A 19,429-nucleotide genomic window follows, 5' to 3' on the forward strand; every position below is an offset into this window, starting at 1 on the left:
TTTCTGAGTGGGTGGGCTTGTATACGTTCCAGGACCCTGCGGGTCTCTCCAGTGAACTCTCCTGTGAGGCTGGGAGTTTCCCCTGGCACCTCATCCCCCACAGGTGTTTTCAGTTGGTGTTTTAAGGCTTTATTTCCACATGCTTGGACCCTGGGTTGCGCGGTCTGTCTTGTTCCCCATTTTTGCCTGGTTTATCTGCATGCAAATGTGGGACCACCCAGTCCACCAGCTGCTTCGTGCACCGCACCCTTCCACAATCCTCTACCTCTCTGAGTCCACCAGCTGCCGCCTGTGTGCCCGGGATCCACCAGCCACTGCTTTGCCACCAGCTCTCTCCACCTGGCCACCTGACCCTGCCCCTCCTACCGTCTGGATGAATGTGTTTACTTTAACTCCTTGGTTGTCAGACTTCCATACAGTTCAATGTTCTGTCAGTACTGATTGTTTTTTTGTTTCTAAATTGTTGTTATCCTTATTTTGGTTGTGTGAGGAGGCACTGTGTGTGTACCTACACTTCCATCTTGGCTGGAAGTCCCCCAGTGTGGTATCTTACTAGTTTTAATGGTTTGGAGTTTCTCTATAGAATACCAAGTGATATCCACAGAATAACAATTGCATCACCCCCTCCCATTTCTTATATACTTATTTAGAATGAGTTACTGCCGTGGCCAGCCCCCCCCCGGAGAGGACAGTGGTGAGGGTGGCCAGCTGTGTTTTCTTCCTGAAGAGGGAGGGGTTTGAGTTTAAGTTTCTATGCTAAGTGTGAAGTTTCTGGGAAATTTTGGGTAGAGAATCCTTATCAATTTATGGAAGTTCCTTTCCATTTCAAGTTTTCTGAGAACTTTTATCATAAGTAGATGTTGAACTTTATCAAAAATTTTTTTCAATTTGTGGAGGCAACCATGGGTGAACTTCCCTCCTTTATTCCACAATGGAGTACATTCATTGCATTGTGAATGTTCTGATGCTTACTAAGACGTATTTGGTGATGTTTTGCTTTTATTTTTAATACATTATTTTATTTGCTTTTCTAATATATTATTTAGGAATTGTATATATACTTGGAAAATCAAATGGACCTCTAACAGTCTCTTCCCCAAAATATCCCTATTTATTTTAGGAGTCAAGGGTATACCAGCTTCATAAAATAAACTCCTTTCCACGCTCCCTTCGGCAGCACATGTACTCATGTTGGAACGACACAGAGAAGATTAGCAGGGCCCGGCGTGAGGACGACACACACGTCCGTGAAGTGTTCCATACTTTAAAAAATAAAATAAGATAAATTCTTTTTCTTTTCTCCCCGTAATAATTTGTATATTGCAAATGTTATTTGTTCCCTGCAGGTTTGGTAGAGCTCCCTTGTTAAGCCTTCTGGGGCCTCTTTTAATTAAATTTTCAGGTTCTTTAATAGCTATTGATCTGTCATAGTTTACCGTTTCTTAGTTCAGTATTGACATTTTCTATGCTGATAGTACTGATTCATCTTGTCAAGATTTTAAAATATATTTAAATTGTTCAAAATTTTATGATTTTAAAATATTTACATCTGTAGTTCTTTTCCTTTTTATTATGCATCATATGTTTATTTACATCTTTCTTTTTTCTCTCCATCAGACTTGCCTGAATCATTTCTATCTTACTAGAATTTCAAATAGCCAAGTTTTGTTTTTTGTTAATTTTCTCTACCTTATTTATTTCCACCTCTAATTTTTTTTCTTCTTGTTTTTGGGATTTTCCCCTGTTGTTTCATATTTAAGTTCTTAAGCTAAAGCTTCCTTCATTTGCTTTCAATCTTTCTTTTTTTTAAATACCCCTCCGAAAGGAAGGAAAGAGAGACATGTAAGAGACAAGTAAGAGACATGTAAGAGACAAGCGTTGATTGGCTGCCTCCTGTACATACACCTGAACTAGGAATTGAACCCACAACCTAGGTGTATGTCCTGACTGGGGATCAAAACCTATGACCCTTTGGTGTATGGGACAATACTCCAACCACCTGAGCCACATTGGCTGAGGCCCAATCTCTCTCTCTCTCTTTTAAAAAGGATTTTATTTATTTACTTTTAGAAGGAAGGGAGGGGAGTGAGAAAGAGAGGAAGAGAAACAGGGAATAGACACATCCATAGGTTGCCTCTCACACGCTCCCAACTGGAGACCTGGCCCACAACCGAGTCATGTGCCTGACTGGGAATCAAAGCAGCAACTTTTTGATTTGTAGACTGGTGCTCAATCCACTGAGCCATACCCGCCAGGGCCCAATCTCTCTTTTTTGATAAAAATGTTTAAAGCCAAATGTTAATTACCCTCAAAACACTGCTTTGCCAGTGTTTTTTATTGCCATTCAGTTCTAAGGCATGGACAAAAAAGCGCCATGTACTAAACCCGACGAGCTAGGGGAGACCTGCGTGGTGGCCTTATTAACTCAGAGAACAAAAGCAGCCACAAAGGATGGTCAGAAATCAAAACATCAACTCAAAGCATTTCGTGGCAGGCAGTCATGTCCTAGTCTAGAATCTTTCCTGACAAAAGTCAGTCTTTACCTTAATTAAACTTGTCTATTGTCTTTTTGCAACTGTGATAACACACCTTTGGATTGTCAAAGTAATTTCCTTTTTCCAGACCCCTCAAAACTCAGATACGGCACCAGAACAGCAAAGTGGAGACCACAAATCCCCTCACTGTTACTGAGTTAATTGTTGACTGTTAACTGCCCTGTACCCGCCTCTGTAAAAGAAGTATGTGTCTATCATTTTACTTTTTAGCCAAACCCAGAAGTTTCCCCACTTTGCTTTCTCCCGCCTCCCTAATCTATCGCCAGCCGGTTTCATGTAACCCACTTGCGTCCTCCCCTTGGATTGTGGTGCCTAAAGCCAGTGCCGAGCTGCCGTTCTCTGGAGCATTTCCTCAGTCCCTTGAGGTTTTGCTTCCAGGTGATTGTCATCAGTTTGATCATAATACAAGGCAACAGCTGATTGTCATCCACCTCCCCCCCCTTCTCCCACCTCCCTCCCTTTCACTCCCTTTTCTTCTCCTGTTCCCTTGTTTTTTTCCTCTCCCTTTTTTTTTCTTTACTTCCTTTAGCTTCCTGAAGGTGAGATCATATGGTTTGTCTCAGCCGGCCTCACCAGATAAGCTTTCCACTCATAAAACAATTTTTGGATCCATACATATCATTGGGAAGGTGAACAATAATTTTACAGTGGAAGGGGTCAAAAGAGATTTTTCTAAAAATTCCATACTGTTTTCCATAATGGTTACCAGTCTCACTCCACAACAGTGAACTAAGGACCCCTTTCCCCACAACCCCTCCAACATTTGTTGTTTGTTGCTTTGTTTAAAAAATGGAACGCTTACGCCCTGCCTGTGTTTTACTTTTTAATTCAAGAGTTATTTGTGTTATGTTATTTAAGGGTTGGGGCTTCTATATTTCTTGTTTTCTAGAGTTATCTACAGTATAACAAAGATATCCCAGAATGCAATGCCTCACCAAACATTCCAGAGTGGGTGGGTAGCCTTGCTCCAAGAGGTCACCAGGTCCTGCCTTTCTTGCTTATTTACTTAATTACTTACTCATTGAGAAGGGGTTGGGGTGAGGGGAGAGTGGGAGAAAGAGAAGGGGAGAAACACTGATGTATGAGAAACATTGATCGCCTCCTGCTCACCCCAACTGGGGACCAGGCCTGCAACCCAGGCTTGGGCTCTGACCGGGAATTGACCTGGCAACCTTTTGCTTTGCAGACGATGCCCAACCACTGAGCCACACCTGTCAGGTGATCCTTCCTTTCTCATTGTCCTGCTCTGAGCATCATCCCGATGCATGTGATTGAAGCCATCTCACCGTCACCAAATCTGTGTTCTAGTCTGCCAGAAGACAGGATGCAGAAGGATGGAACAGTTAGTTAAAGACATGACCCACATTTTGCCCACCTTGCTCCTGTTCCTATTCCACTAACAAAATATTAGTCATCTGGCCACAGGAGACAGAGTGTATCAATAGGGATTTGGTCAGAAAAACAGAAACTGAGCCAGTTATTTTAGTAGACAGAATTCAACATATGGAATTGATCCAGTGGGTTAAGTCAATGCTGAGATGACAAAATGGGAATACATATTAACCGAAGATAATAGATGCAGAAGTCAGCTTTGATCCCCTAGGACTGAACCAAAAAAGGGATGAGGTTGGGGATATTGAATCTAGAAGGTTGAAGGGGTACTCCTGTAAGAGCCAAGACCCAGATCTCTGACAAGAGGGCATCAGACAGCTGGTACTAGTACATCGGAGGCAGAAAATGAGAAAGAGTATGGAAAGACAGCAGTCAACTGCTGTTACCAGGCAGAAGAACCACTGGGTTGATGAAGACAATACAGAGCAGAACAGGAAGAAGCAGGCACCTTCCGCTTCTAATTGTTTTCTCTCTTCTGTGCCCCCTCTTGGTAGACTCTGATAGGCAGCCAGCTGGCAAGGGGGAAATGTGATTTGTAGATTCTCAGCCTCAGGACCACAAGGGCCACTATGAACAGGTGGGGTTGGGCTAAGAAACAGTGAATTAGTAACCCACGCAGTCCACCCACCCTTTTGACTACTCAGTAGTCATATATACCTTTCTACACATAGTTGACCTTCCATTCAAAAACCATACAATGCCGTATTTCACATGACCTTCAACAAAGAAGCTCTCACCTGCTCCCCAGTGAAGGGAGATACTGAATTTCTTCAGTCATTACATCCACCCATTTTGCTTTCTCTATTATTTTCCTTTTATTTCTCACCTTTGGATTGAACCTTCTCCTAACACATCCATTTCCCTGTCTATACTATTTTGAAAGTATTACATTCGGTCTCCTTTTTTAGTGGTTACTCTCATAATGTTATGCGTATTTTTTAAACGATTTTATTTATTTATTTTTAGAGAGGGTAAGGGAGGGAGAAAAACAACAATATGTGGTTGCCTCTCACACGCCCCCTACTGGGGACCTGGCCTGCAACCCAGGCATGTGCTCTGACTGGGAATCGAACCTGTGACCCTTTTGTTCATAGGCCAGCACTCAGTCCACTGACCCACAACAGCCAGGGCACAATGTTATGTGTATTTAACAAAATCCTCAGCTTTCTGGTAGAGGCATGGAATCGGTGGCCATGGCCTCTGGTCTGGGATGAACCGCGCTCTTGGCGGAGGCAGCGGAGCTGAGCTGGAGCCATGGCCAGTGCAGTGGTAGCAGTTGAGCTGACCATTGCTGCTGCAGGATTTGCAGGCTGTTATGTTTTGCAAGCCTTGAAGCATATGGAGCCTCAAGTCAAACAAGTTTTTCAAAGTCTATCAAAATCTGCCTTCAGTGGTGGCTATCACAGAGGTGAGAGTGAACCCAAAATGAGAAAATGGGAAGCAGCATTAATACTAGGTGTAAGCCCTACTGCCAGTAAAGGAAAGCTAAGAGATACTCATTGACAGATTATGTTTTTAAATCACTCAGACAAGGGAGGATCTCCTTATATAGCAGCTAAAATCAGTGAAGCTAAAGATTGACTAGAAGGTCAAGCTAAAAAGTGAAGTCAATGTATGATGAATTTTAAAATTCTTATCAGTTATGTGTACAAGTACCAGCTTTTTATAAAATGCCCCAAAGCTACAAATTTTAAAAATGATTTAGCACAAACTAAGTCAAACCCTTGTATAAGTTTGTTTAAATTTGAGGATTTTGTCAGACTATAGCATAGTTGGAGATTACTGCTCAATAATTATGGGTAAATACAGACCATTTGAATAGAACTATTTTTCATTACTCATTTGGCAAATAATTTAGTGCTTACTCAAGGCAAAGTGAACATGAAGGTCTCTGCTCTCAAGGAACCCCAATCTGACAGGAGACTAATAAACCGGTAGTCAAAATACAATGTGATAAATACTGTGATGGAATCAGCACCAGTTGTGATAGTAAACTCATCCCATTGGGAAGAAAGGTTGTCAAGGTACAGAGAACTGGCTCAGTGGCTTGGAGCTGTCAATTAAAAAATGAATTTAGCCACAATTTGACCTAAAAAAAATTGATGTAGGTATGTATATGTCACTGACAGAATTCAGACTTCATACATTAAAAGCTTGATTTTAAAAAATCCTCCCCATTTATATGTTTTTCAAGATTACAATTCTTTTTTTAACACCAAAGTTTGACATTGCTGTACTTTTGATAGAGTAGATATATGTCTACTGTTCACTTTGTTTCCTATTTCTTTTTTTTTCTAACCTTTACCTGAGGACATGTTTATTGATGAAAGAGAGAGAGAGAGATCAATGTGAGAGAGAAACATCAATTGGTTGCCTCCTGTATGTGCCCTGGCTGGGACTCAAACCCATAATGCTTTTGGTTTACTGGACCAAGTGAGCTTCCTGGCCAGGGCTAGTTTCCTATTTCTTTTCTCATCATTACTTTTTATATTTCGTACCTTCATTCTAGGATTATTTTCCTTCTTTCTGAAAAATATCCTTTAGAAGTTCTTTGGAAAGAGGGTATCTTGGGAATTGGTTCCTAGTTTTTGGTGTATCTAAACAATTTTATTTCTTCTCTTCAAAGATTGTGTAAGACCAGGAAATCCTAAAACCAGGGAATATCTCCCTTATGGGCTGAATCATTATTTCTCCCCTTACACCCCACCCAAATCCACATGCGAAAGCTCTAACTGTCAGTACCTCAAAGTGACTGTATTTGGAAACTGGGTCCTTAAGGAATTGTAATTCTCTGTGACAGTTATTTTATTTCAGCACTCTCAGCACTTCTAGGACCTCATTCCACTCTCTTCTGCCACTATCATTCCATTATTAATTGAGAAATAAGAAGCAACACTTCTGGCTATTGTGATGATTTTCTCTTCAGTGTGCTAAGGTTTACTCTATGTCTCATGTGGATCTGTTTTTAAGTATTCTGCATGGGATTCATTAGATTTTCTGAATTTGAGGAAGAGTCCTGCCAGTTCTGAAAAATTCCCAGCTGTCACTCCAATATGCTTCTCCCCCTTCTATCATTTCTTTCTAAAACATAAATTAGATGTATGTTGGACCTTCCCTCTCTGTTATATATTTCTTAACCCACTCTTTGTAATTTCCCTTTTTTGTTCTCCCTGTGCTATGTCCTGTGTAACTTCTTCAAATATGTATATTTTTAAGTTTCTTCTTCTTTCAGCTGTGATATAAGCTATTTAATATGTCCACTGGATTTTTAATTTTTCTCTAATTTATACTTTTTCTTGTTCAAGTCTTCTTCACCAATCTTAAAAAAAAAAACTTTATTTATTTTTACAGAGGGGAAGGGAGGGAGAGAAACATCAGTTGGCTGTGTTTCATGGGCCATCGCACCAGGGACCTGGCCTGTAACCCAGGCATGTGCCCTGACTGGAACTTGAACCTGTGACCCTTTGGTTTGCAGGCCAGTACTTAATCCACTGAGCCACATCAGCAAGGGTTTCTTCACCAGTCTTGACAGTCTGTTTTTTCCTTCAATAGTTAGTAGTGTTTAAAGTCCACCTTTAATTTCTTTGAAATTTAATATATTTTTATATTCTGTATCTTACAAATTTAATATTTATATCCTTTGTGAGTCTGAAGCTGAGGTTTATCACTTCTGCTTTTGTGGTTTGTGGACCTCATTTTGGGGGGATTTTATCTGTGGAAATTCTTTAAGGCCTGTGTTTAAAATGCATTTCCTGGGACTTCCAGCCAAGACAGAAGTGTAGGTAGATATGCTTTGCTTCCTCGCACAACTGAAAGAAGAACAACAACAAAATTAAAAACAAAAACCAACAGGACTGCCAGAAAAATCAAACTATATGGAAGTCTGACAACCAAGGAGAAAGAAGAAACATTCATTCAGACTGTGCCACAACGCAGTGACACGGCACTCAGTTGACCCACCCTAGTCAACACCTAAGGCTCGGCCCCTGACCGCATAACGGTGCACTAACACCAAGAAATATGGCTCAAATGAAACAACAGATCAAAGCCCCAGAAAAAGAACTAAGTGATGAGGAAATAGCCAGTCCTATCAGATGCAGAGTTCAAAACACTGGTAATCAGGATGCTCACAGAAATGGTTGAGTACAGATACAAAAACAGAGGAAGAAGTGAAGGTTTTGTGAAGTGAAATAAATAAAAATATACAGGAAACAATGAGTGAAGGGAATGAAACTGGGACTCATATCAATGATTTGGAACAGAAGGAAGAAAGAAACATGTAACCAGAACAGATGAAGAAACAAGAATTCAAGAAAATGAGGAGAGGCTTAGGAACCTCCAGGACATCTCTAAACATTCTAACATAGGGGTACCAGATGGAGAAGAAGAAGAGCAAGAAATTGAAAACTTATTTGAACAAATAATGAAGGAGAACTTCCTCAATCTGGCAAAGGAAATAGACTTCCAGAGAGCCCCAAAGCTCAGAGAGTCCCAAAGAAGTGGGACCCAAGGAGGAACACACCAAAATGCATCATGACTACATTACCCAAGATGAAAGATGAGGAGAGAATTTCAAAAGCAGCAAGAGAAAAGGAAACAGTCACCTACAAAGGAGTTCCCATATGACTATCAGCTGATTTCTCAAAAGAAACCTTACAGACAAGAAGGGGCTGGAAAGAAGTATTCCAAGTCATGAAAGGGAAAAACCTACAACCAAGATTGCTCTATCCAGCAAAGCTTTCATTTAGAATGGAAGGGCAGATAAAGTGCTTCTCAGATAAGGTCAAGTTCAAGGAGTTCATCATCACCAAGCCCTTGTTATATGGAATGTTAAAGGGACTTATATAAGAAAAAGATGACTGAAAAAAAAGAAAAAGAAAAAGATGATTGAAACTATGAAAAGTAAAATGACAACAAACTCACAGCTACAGCAACTGAACCTAAAATGAAAACAAAAACCAACTAAGCAAACTACTAGAACAGGAAGAGAATCACAAAAATGAAGATCACATGGAGGGTTATCAGCAGGGAGGGGGAAGGGGAGAATGGGGGCAAAGGTACACTGAATAAGTAGCATAAATGGTAGGTAGGAAATAGAGGGAGGGGAAGAACAGTATAGGAAATGGAGAAGCCACAGAACTTATATGTACGACCCATGGACATGGATAAAGGGGGTGGGGGGATGCTGATGGGGGGAGGGGATGCAGGGTGGAGGGGGATAGAGGGGAGAAAAATGTGGGACAACTGTAATAGCATAATCAATAAAATATACTTAAAAAAATAAAATGCATGTCCTTGGATAGAGTTAGTGTTTGCTTATGCCATGGACTCGTGAGCGCAGCTGACTTGGGAACACTCTGGAATTTTGCCTAGAGGTCTTTCAGGCTACACCGGCACTTCAAAGTTAGGTTCTTAAGCCCACCATTAGGAATTCTCATGGGAAACTTTCTTTCACTTTACTAATTATAGAGGCGGAGACAAACATAGGTTCCCACCTTCTTTTTTTTGGCTGATGCGGGGGCATTTTTTTAAAAAGGTACCAACGGAGGGTGCCTTTTGAGGGTTCCAACTGAGGGTTCTGGAATTTTATATATAGGGCTCTGATCTTCCCTCTCACTCTGCTTGAGTCCCAGGATTTTGCTTTTGTGAAGATGGCCTATTAATACTCAGGCTTAATGCAGAGAACGCCAGAGGAGCGATGAGTCTACAGCTCCCTTTCCATCTCTGGGTTCATGCTTTCTTGTTTTTGGTCCTATAAGGACAAACTTCAAGAATGAAACAACCGCCCTGGCTGGTGTAGCTCAGTGGATTGAGCGCGGGCCTGCGAACCACATGATCGCGGTTCGAATCCCAGTCAGGGCACATGCCTGGGTTGCAGGCCGGTTCCCTGCAGGCCAGTTCCCAGCAGGGGACGCACAAAAGGCAACCATACATTGATGTTTCTCTCCCTCTCTCCTTCCCCCCCTTCCCCTCTAAAGATAAATAAATAATAAAATATTAAAAAAAAAAAAAGAATGAAACAACCAAGAGGAAGAACCTGGGTGCCTGAGCCCCCAGGCTCCCTCTGCAGTCCTTCATTGAATTAGAGAGCTAATTTGTATATAAGTAATTGCAGCCATTCATTTTTAAATTAATTATATCTTGTTCCTTAGTTTCATGGACAACAAATTTATTTACTCGTTCATCTAATAGTTACTCTCCTTATTCAGAGAACCCCAAAGGACTGTTGAATCCTAAAACCAGGGACCGTCTCTGTTATAGACGGAAATGTATCTTTTCCTACCCTCACACACAAATTCGTATGTGGAAGATCTAACCCTCAGTACCTCAAAACGACAGTAGGAGATAGGGCCTTCAAAGATGTGATTAGGCTAAAATGAGGCTGTTAGGATTGGCCCCAATTCAATCTGACTGGGGTCCTTGTAAGAAGAGGAAATGTGAAGACAGAGACACCAGGGATATGTGTTCACAGAGGCAAGAAGGCAGTGGTCTTGGAGCCAAGGGGAGAGACCCCAGGAGCCGAACCTGCCTTCACCTTGACCTTGGGTGTCTAGCCGCTAGAACTGTGAGAAAACAAGTGTCTGTTGTTGCTTAAGCCACCCAGTCTGTGGTACTTTGTTACTGCTGCCCCAGCAGACTAACAGTGTCCCCACGGCTGCAGTTTCAGACACTGTCTTCGCCCAGAGGTAGGAACTACGGTTTCATCCTGGGGCCTTGCCAGGCTGTCCACATCACACCCATCGCACAGCCTGGTTCGGCAGACAGACCCAGACTTAAGATGTATCCCAGTCACGCAACATTATGTTTCTCTTTCCAGGGTGTCGTTCAAGTCCTTCTGCTCACGACTGAATCTGAGGAGAGGCAACATCTTTGTGATGTTCCAGTCTTTTCCAGATGTCTTAGTTTAGAAGACCTGTGGGGTATGCTGGAAAGGAGGGCCGGAGGCGGTGAGAACAGCAGGAGTTAGGAAGAGGAAAGAGGGAAGCACTCACTCTCTCAGGCACGAAACCAGGTTTCTCCCGATAGCTGTGGGTGAGAAAGGCATTTCGTGAGGTCTGGAAAGACACAGGGAAATGCGGGAAGGGAATGATATACCTATTCACCTTTATTCATTCCTTCCCCCACCCTTTATGTATGGCAAATTCATTTTCTTGTTGAAAAAATACTTACTGAGCACAATCACTGTATTGGCCCGCAGCCCGGAGGGGCAGCCCACCTTTCCCGCAGCTCCAAGTCACTCCGGCAGGAGAAGCACTGAGCATGCGCACACAGAGTGTTGAGTGTTTCAGAGGGGACGGTAGGGGGCGCTGCAGGAGCATGTGCACAGAAAGACCCAACCCGATCTGAAGGCTTCAGTGAAGAAGGCTTCACCTGAGAGAAGAAGAGATTGAGAGAAAGTTCCAGGCAAAAAGAACCGTGTTATCAAAGCCTTAATGTAATTAAAGTTCACAACACTGAAGCCAAGTGGCTGGACTGTGGGGTACTGGGGACAATGGCAGGGCCTCGGGCCGCAAGCAGAAGGCTGTTTTTAAGGAAAGGGTATTTCAGACTCTCTCTGAAGTCCAGTGCAAACTACAGGGTTTAATAGTGTGACTCCACCTACCCAGGTGGTTGGATCCCGTTCGGAAGGCTGCCGCAGTGATAGTTCTGGCGAGAGATGCTGGTGGCTGGGAAGGGGGTCACTTTTGTGAGCACTGAAATAAGTGACAGATTTAGAAGCTCTAGAACATCCTAAAGGATCTGATATGGGGTCAGGGAGAGGGAGGAACTAAGTGTGACTCAGGTTTTTAGGAAGATTGTGCAGAGCTTGAAGAGAAGAGGGTCAACGTGTTACTCTAGGAGGTCTGTCCATGGGAAACAGGTTTTGTTTTTGTTTTTTTTTTAAGAAAATAAGAGTATGGAGAAAGAATAATAATATCTGGAAACAGCCTTGTGGTGGTAAGGGATGGCATATTGTGTCCTTGTTTAAAATATTTGCTGTCTCTCCTGAAAGAGAGCCCGGTTGACATTGGCCTTGGCCATACGACTTGCTTTAGCCAATGAAATGTGAATACAAGGACACATAAGTGGAATCGTCAAGAGCCAGCTCATGGCTGTCCATGTGTCTCTTCCCTCTGCCAGGAGATTGGTGATGCTTCGGCGACTTCCCTGTGAATAAACAGCCTGCGTCCCCGAGTGAAGACAGGGAGCAGAGCCCAGCCGACCCAGGCTGGACATGATGGACATGATGGACATACTACCTCTCTCTTCCTTGAGACCTTTAGCTGTTCGGCAGGTACAGGGAATGAAGAGCCTTGCATTAGGACTGTGACAATTATCTTCAGGGAAGGAGCCACCTTTAGTTAAGGTACGAGTTGGAGGTGTCACCTGATGGTGGTTGGCACCCATTCAAACACTTACAGGAATTCCCAATTTGGGGTGTAGTGAAGAAGGAAACTTTGTTTTGTGAAAACAGCTTGATGGTAATCCAGCGTGGCTGTGAGGCTGACCTGGGGCCGGGCCCCTCTTCAGCTAGGCGGCCCCACTCCACGATGGTCCCCCTCCGCTCTGCCCCTCTCTGCTCCGTGATGCCAGCCTGTTGGACTCAGGCCAGCTCCATTCTGGGACACGCACTGTCCTGCTCTTGGTGGAAAGTGTGCGCTCATTGCCAGGAGGTGGGGGGACCTCAATACGAGGGGGGACCCCCAAAATGGACTTTATTTATTTAAAAATTGTGTATTTATTCTTACATGTTTAAACCTCAGTCACCTTCAAAGCACTCTCCATTTGATGCAACACACGTATTGAGATTTTTTTTTTCCACTGCTCAAAACAGTTTTTGAACTTGTTGATTTTGATGCTTTTTAGTGCTTCTGTTGTTTTGTTTCATTTCTTCCACATTGACAAAATGTTTTCCTTTGAGGACTTTTTCACTCGGAGAAGCAAAAAAAAAAAGTCACTCGGGGCAAGATCAGGAGAATAGGGAGGGTGGGGCATGGGGGTCATGCCTTTTGGTCAAAAGCTGCTGAACACTCAGTATGGCCTGGGCAGGTGCGCTCATAAACCATCCATGACGAACTGCCATCCAGTTCTTTGGCACTTGTTTTGTCCTAATTTTGGTGGTGACATCCATGCTGATGCCTGGCACAGACAGACATACCCCTCCTCTCCACTGGAACTCCACACAGGGTTGGTTCCACCTCCTTGCCCCCACCCTCATAGAGAGGAAAAGGGGTTTGTCCAAGGACCCACGGGGCAGGTTGAAGAACCAAGCCAGGGCTTTCCCCACGACATCTGAGAAGGAAGTGGCTCTCTCAGCTCAGCAGGAAGGTGACTCAAAGGAATATCCAGCAGGCATGGAGGGTATTAGTTTCCTGTGGCTGCTGCAACATGTTTCCACAAACTTAGTGTTTACAGTAACACACCCTTATTATCTTCATGGTTTGGGAGGGCGGAAATCTGAGATGAGTCTCACTGGGCTGAAATCAAGGGTTTTCAGGGCCATTTCCTCCTGGGGTGCTAGGAGAAGGTCCATTTCCTTGCCATTTCCAGCTTCTAGAGGCCGCCCGTATTCCATGGCTGGTGGCCCCCTCTCCATCTTCAAAGCCAGCAATGGCATCATTCCAACCTCTGCTTCCATTGTCCCCTCTCTCTCTCAACTCTCCTGCCTCCCGTTTTCATTCATAAGGAGTTTTGTGATTACACTGGGTCCTCTCGGATAATCCAGGAAAATCTCCTCATCTCCAAATCTTTGGCTTAATCGCATCTGCAAAATCCCTTAATCTGCAAAATCCCTTTCGCCATGTAAGATATATTGACAGATTCCTGAGATTAGAACACGCACATCTTTGGGGACCAGTATTCTGCCTCTCACGGGGCCAAGTGGGCAACAGGCTCTCAGGCAGCAACGCACTCCTAGGGGCCCTCTCCAGGGTCCCCTGCCGTGTGCTCATCTCCTCTCTTCCTTTTTCTCCCTTTCCCATTTATCCCTGTCGTTGGAGCTCATTAAGACAGCTATCATCAGCTAGAGGCATTTGCTCCAAGTCTTCTAATTCTTATGAGTAGTGGTCCAAGCTAAGGACCCCCTGACTACAGGCTCGGGAGTGAGCTTGATCAGACACCGCCCCCTGGTGGAGCCTCTAGAGCAGCACAGCCCAAGAGAAGTGGAACGTGAGCCGCAGACGCTAAGTCAATGCACGCTTTCAAGTTTTCTAGGAGTCCCATTTAAAAAAAGTAAAAAGAAATAGATGGAATTAATGTTAATAATATACATTTAATTTAATCCAATATATAAAAACATGATTATTGTAGCATTCATGCAATATAAAAATTATTAATGAGGCATTTTATGTTGAGCCTTTGAAATCTGGTATTTTATTTTTCAGCACATCTCGGTTCGGACTAGCCACGTTGCAAGTTCTTAATAGCCAGCCATGCCAGTGGCTACCATAGTGGACAGTGCAGGCCTAGAACGTAAACTCTGCAAGGGTCCCAGGGCCTAGAACAGTTCCTGGCACAACGGATGCTCAAACTTGTCTAAAGCAAGGAAAACAGACTGCTCTGTTCAGGCGTGGACTCTTTTTCCAAAGTCCCGAGCAAGTGACCCAAAGAATGCAGCCTAATTAGGCAGGTCGTTTGTCTCTAATTTGCATGCATTCCTCCCCAGTATATTTACTACCTAGGCAACTTCTCTCTAATGATTCCCGCTGGGTCCACTCTTACCCAGGCAACCTTGAGAAATGCACCTGGAGCTGCCCACGGTGCCTAGTCCCGTCTGGAAGCTGGAGGACAGAAGGGGACTCTCCCTGGAGCCAATTCCCAGGAGACCTAGAGGGTGGGTGGGTGAAGCGGCACCCCCCCAAACACGTGTCCATGACTCTCCATGATCTGGTGCTGGTTCTGCTCACCTCCTGGCTTATCGGTGCATTACGGACTAAACTGTGCCTGCCCCGCCACCTACTCCAAGTCCATACATTGAAGCCTTAACACCCAATGCGACAGAATTTGGAGATAGGGCCTTTAGGAGTTTATTAAGATTAAATGAGATCATAAGAGTGGGCCCTCATCCAATAGGACTGGTTCCATTATGGGAAGAGGAAGACACCCAAGGGCCTGCTCACACGGAGAAGGAGGCCAGACGAGGGCGCAGGGAGAGGGCAGCCACCTGCAAGCCGAGGAGAGGCCTCGGGAGAACCCAAAGCCGCGGCCCCTTGCTCTCCGACTTCCTGCATCCAGAGATGTGAAGAAACAGATCCTGCCGTCTAGCTGCCCAGTGTGCGGTTGTCTGTTTATAAACGGGCACACGCGTGTTCTCTCTCCAGTCTTCAGTGCTGCCCTTGAACTACATTCCTGCCCTTCAGTAACCAAGCCATCCCATTTCTAGGCATATTCCCAAGACATTTGAACACAATGTTCACGCACAGACTTGTACATCAGTGTTCATTGCAGCTTTGTGCTCAATAGCCAAGAAGTGGAAACGACCCGAATTTTCATCGAGTGATGAACGGACGGACAGAAACCAAAGTGCTACCTTCACGGAATGGGGTGTCATCCAACCGGAAAGGGGTGGGGTTCCGATACACACTGCAGTGTGTATGAACCTGAAAACATGCTCAGTGAAAGAAAGGAGACATCGAAAGGATAAATATTGTATCATTTTATTTATGTGCTTAGAAGAGGCAAATGCATAGCTATAGAAAAGAAATTAGTTGTTGCCAGGGGCTGGTGGGGGTGAGGGGAGTGGGGAGTTATTGCTGATGGGTATGGGGTTTCTTTTTGGGGTGACAGAAATGTTCTGGAATTGGAAAGTGGTGATGGCATTATGAATGTACTGAAAACTATGGAATGATGTTCTTAAAAACAGAGTTTTATAGCACGGGAATTATATCTCAGTTTTAGTAATGATTGCTTGTCATACCGGATTTCTTTTCATTCCTGGAACCAGCTAAGTCGAGTCACCTCTGAATCCTGCCAGTTAGAACAAAGCCTTCATCCTTCATCACTCACTACCTCCTTTCCCCCACAAGCGGTAAAATCTAAGCCATCTACTGCATCAGTCGAAAGGAGGGGGCTTTGCTGCCGAGAGTCAGGGCATTGTTTACAGTGTGCAGCCTCATGTTCTGAGGAGCAGAGCTGAGGCTGAGCCTGGGCAGGGGGTGTGTTTAGGGGATGCTTTCATCATCAACAGTGTGTGTGTGTGTTTATTTTTTAAAAACAAAGGTTATTTCCAAGAGAGCGATTAAAGGTCTAGAATCCAAGGACAAAAATACTTGTGCACACAGTGATAGATACGTAAGCATTTTGTTTGCATCCACACGCTGCAGGGAGGCTCATTATCACTCGAGACTCTAATTAGAGGGCCACACACAGAGGCCTTTGACTTAGCTCGACAGATGTGAGGGTGGCTTTTTCTTAGGTGAAATGAGGAGTGGATGGAGATCGGGCAGACAAGCTCATGCAGGTTCAAGTCCCCGGATCCCAGGAGCCTCTGCTCTCCCAGTGGCACCCGGGGCCCCACTGGTTGGGGGTTGCTGCCACCTGATCCCAGTGAGCTTAGCTGGGGTGCAGCTGGTATGCAGTGGCATCTATTTCCGCTGAACCTTTCATACAAGGTGCCCGCTGGATGTGACAAGGCAGAACCCGGGCCTCACGGACTTTACGGGGGAGGTGGTACGACTGTTCTGTGGTCAGTCTGCTGTCGGTGTCTGTACAGGTGGCAGGACACAGGCCGAGCCTGTGCTGGTGCAGAGCACCACCTGGTACCGAGGTTGCGGGATGAAGTGCTAGCGCTGTTCATCTCTGCAGGCGACTGACATCCCTAATAACTCTGAAGGGCAATAACTCTGATTCCTATGCTGAAGCCCTAGCCCTGGTACCTCAGCACGTGGCCTTATTTGAAGATTGGTATCAAGTTAGAGGGAGGTCATTGGGGGGTCCCTAATCAGTATGACTGGTGTCCTCTTAGAAGAGATTCAGACACGGGCGCCTGTGGAGGGAAGATGGGAAGAGACACAGGCAGGAGATGCATCTCCGAGCCAAGGAACGGCCCCGAACGGCCCCTTCCCTCGCACTCTCCGAAGGAAGCAACGCTGCCAACCCCTGATTCAGGCTTCCAACCCCCAGACTGCCAGACGACACATTTCTGTTGTTTAGGCCATTCCGTCTGTGGTATTTTGTTATCAGCCCTAGCAAACCGGCACTCTGGCTTAGGTGCACTTCGAACAAGATGATGTCGGTCAGCTCTGGCCACCAGGTCCGTGACCCTCCTACAGGAGCCGCTCCTCCTCCTTTCTTCATCTCCGTCCTCGCCAGCAGGGGGTGCTGAAGGAGGGCGGGCTCCTCCGATGCACTAAAACCGGCTGGCCCCACAAGGCACTGAGTTCTCCGTTCCCGCTAGGTCCCGGAGAGTTCCAGGCCTCTGCAAATAAGCCAGCTGAGTCGAAGCAGCCACTGGGTGGTCCGCGCTCCCCTGGGGAGGCGGGGCCCTGCAGTCTTGCAGTCTCGCAGCTGCGTGCTTGGGAAAAGGGAGGCTGGGAGCCGGGCTGCAACCAGGAGGGCCTGGCAGTCGACTGCAAACCCAAAGGGGGGCTCTGCCCTGCTGCTCCTTTCAGTGGCCTTTGCTGCTAAGCCCAGGGCCGGCAGCTGGCTCCTCTTTCCCACACTATGTGGCATCTGAGGCCTGGGAAAGTTACTGCGCCTTCTCCAACAACTCCATAGTAAAAGGTGGAGAGATGGAGGGGGTGTGGCTGAGGGGCTCTGCTCCCCTGGTGTAGCCCGGTGCTCCTTCTTTGGGGAACATTTTTTTTTTCCTGGGCAACACACAAGAAGTAGCAGAGCCAGCTGCTCGGCTGGGGAGACGGAGCTGTCTCGCAACAGCTGCCGGAGACAAGCAGGGGTGCGTGCTGCTGGCTAGACCCTGTTGGCCCCGGACAGACGGCTCCTCTCAGCACCGTGAAGTGAGGCCCGCCGGCCGCATTTCAAAGAAAGTAGCTCCGCCAGTGAACACTGACTGAAGTCCTGTCTAATGTCTCAAGCACTGGGCTCTGGGCCTCACAGGCATCACTTCATTTAGTCCAAAGGGTGACAGATGAGGTGGGACCCATCGTGGCTGCAGCTTGTCACCACAGAACCAGCTCAGAATGGCCCTGTGCCGTTTCTAACAAGATACCGAGTTGGCTTTCAGAGACAACAGACCCAGACCGCCAGTCAGGCAGCCAAAGAAAGAGCTGAGGAGAGCCCTGCCGGTAGCTCAGTTGGCCGGGTGCCCGAAAGCAGGTCTGGCTGCCTGCTGCTTCGAAAGCTAATGCTCAAGAGGCAGGTGCGGATGGAAAGGAAAGCGGATCGTTCAGATGCCAGCCACCTGGGAGATGGGAGAGTCATGTCACTGAGCCCATCTCCACGTCTCGGTGCAGGCAGGTGTTTTCATAAGGAGGGAGAGGGGAACAGACAAACAGATCAACGCGACAACGGAAAGGTCGCTGATTCGATTCCCAGTCAGAGCACACGCCTGGGTTGCAGGCCAGGTCCCCAGTAGGGGGCGCGTGAGAGGCAACTGATGAGGTGCCTCTCACATTCATGTTTTCTCCCTTTCTGTCTCCCTCCCTTCTCCTCTCTCTAACTAAATAAATAAATTTAAAAAAGAGCTTCACAATTTTGGAATAACAGCTTTCTACATATATTAGTCACTTAAGCCTATCAATTAAAGCTAAACTCTAGCTGTAGCTCAGCAGATTGAGCACTGGCCTGTGATCCAAGGGATTTGCTGGTTCGATCCCCAGTCAAGGCACACGCCTGGGTTGCAGGCCAGGTCCTCAGTAGGGGGTGTGCAAGAGGCAACCACACATTAATGTTTATTTCCTCCTCTTTCTCCCTCCCTTCCCCTCTGTCTTAAAAAAAAGAAAAAAAAAGCTTAACCCTTTAATTAAGGCTAAACTGCTTAACACCTGAGTTCTGCCGTCATTCCCGTGAGTTTTAATTATCTTATTTGTAGCGGTTTAGTTTACAAACTAAAACAACGTAAGATACAAAGGCTACACAGTTTTGGAAGAATGGCAGGCGTCTGCCTCAGAGCCTGTTGCCTATAAAACGTGCAAAGAATAACGCTGCCACCTTCTGCCAGGCCGGCCTCAACATAGGCTGTGCTTGGAGTTCCTTCCCATCCAAAATACTGTCCGTTGGGAAACGCAGGCAGCTGTGGCACGATCATCCAGGAATCCTTGAGGAAGCAGAGAGCCCGAGAGCCTGTGAGTCGTTTTTTTATTTCAAATCTCACCCATAATTCCAGGCATCTTGGAGACATCAGCTTCTCAGCCAGTCCCACCCTAGACTGTTTACCGTCTCTGTGACAAACTCCTCCTACGGCCCCTTCCTACACCTGCCCAGCAATAGGATCAGCTCTCTCCGTAACAGTCTGACCCCAGAGTGCTCACCTGCTCACCCTGCCGGCTGCACTCTGCCTTCTGCCCGGGAGTCAGCTGAGACGCAGGTAAGCAGAAACTTGCCTA

At 45.7% G+C, this 19,429-nt stretch overlaps 1 protein-coding gene, 1 non-coding gene and 1 pseudogene across 3 annotated transcripts in view; all 3 read left to right on the forward strand.

The window, feature by feature from the left end:
• The first annotated feature begins 1,163 nt into the window (after positions 1–1,163).
• LOC119040815 (U6 spliceosomal RNA) lies at positions 1,164–1,267 on the forward strand. Its single transcript, XR_005080931.2, has one exon. It is a non-coding gene; the product is annotated as a U6 spliceosomal RNA (small nuclear RNA).
• Positions 1,268–5,201: 3,934 nt separating this feature from the next.
• On the forward strand, positions 5,202–5,552 carry LOC119040009 (mitochondrial import inner membrane translocase subunit TIM14-like; annotated as a pseudogene).
• Positions 5,553–19,229: 13,677 nt separating this feature from the next.
• The window catches only part of FCGBP (Fc gamma binding protein), an 86,525-nt gene continuing 86,325 nt past the window's right edge, over positions 19,230–19,429 (forward strand). Inside the window, exon 1 of one of the 2 annotated variants that reach the window (XM_037133435.2) lies at positions 19,230–19,410. The gene's annotated coding sequence lies outside the window, so the exon portion shown is untranslated. The remainder of the gene's footprint in view (positions 19,411–19,429) is intronic. The other variant, XM_037133438.2, reaches the window with a different exon arrangement.

Source organism: Artibeus jamaicensis, unplaced genomic scaffold, assembly GCF_021234435.1.
Source record: "Artibeus jamaicensis isolate MK-2021 breed Jamaican fruit bat unplaced genomic scaffold, CSHL_Jam_final contig_47, whole genome shotgun sequence".
NCBI classification, from domain to species: Eukaryota; Metazoa; Chordata; class Mammalia; order Chiroptera; family Phyllostomidae; genus Artibeus; species Artibeus jamaicensis.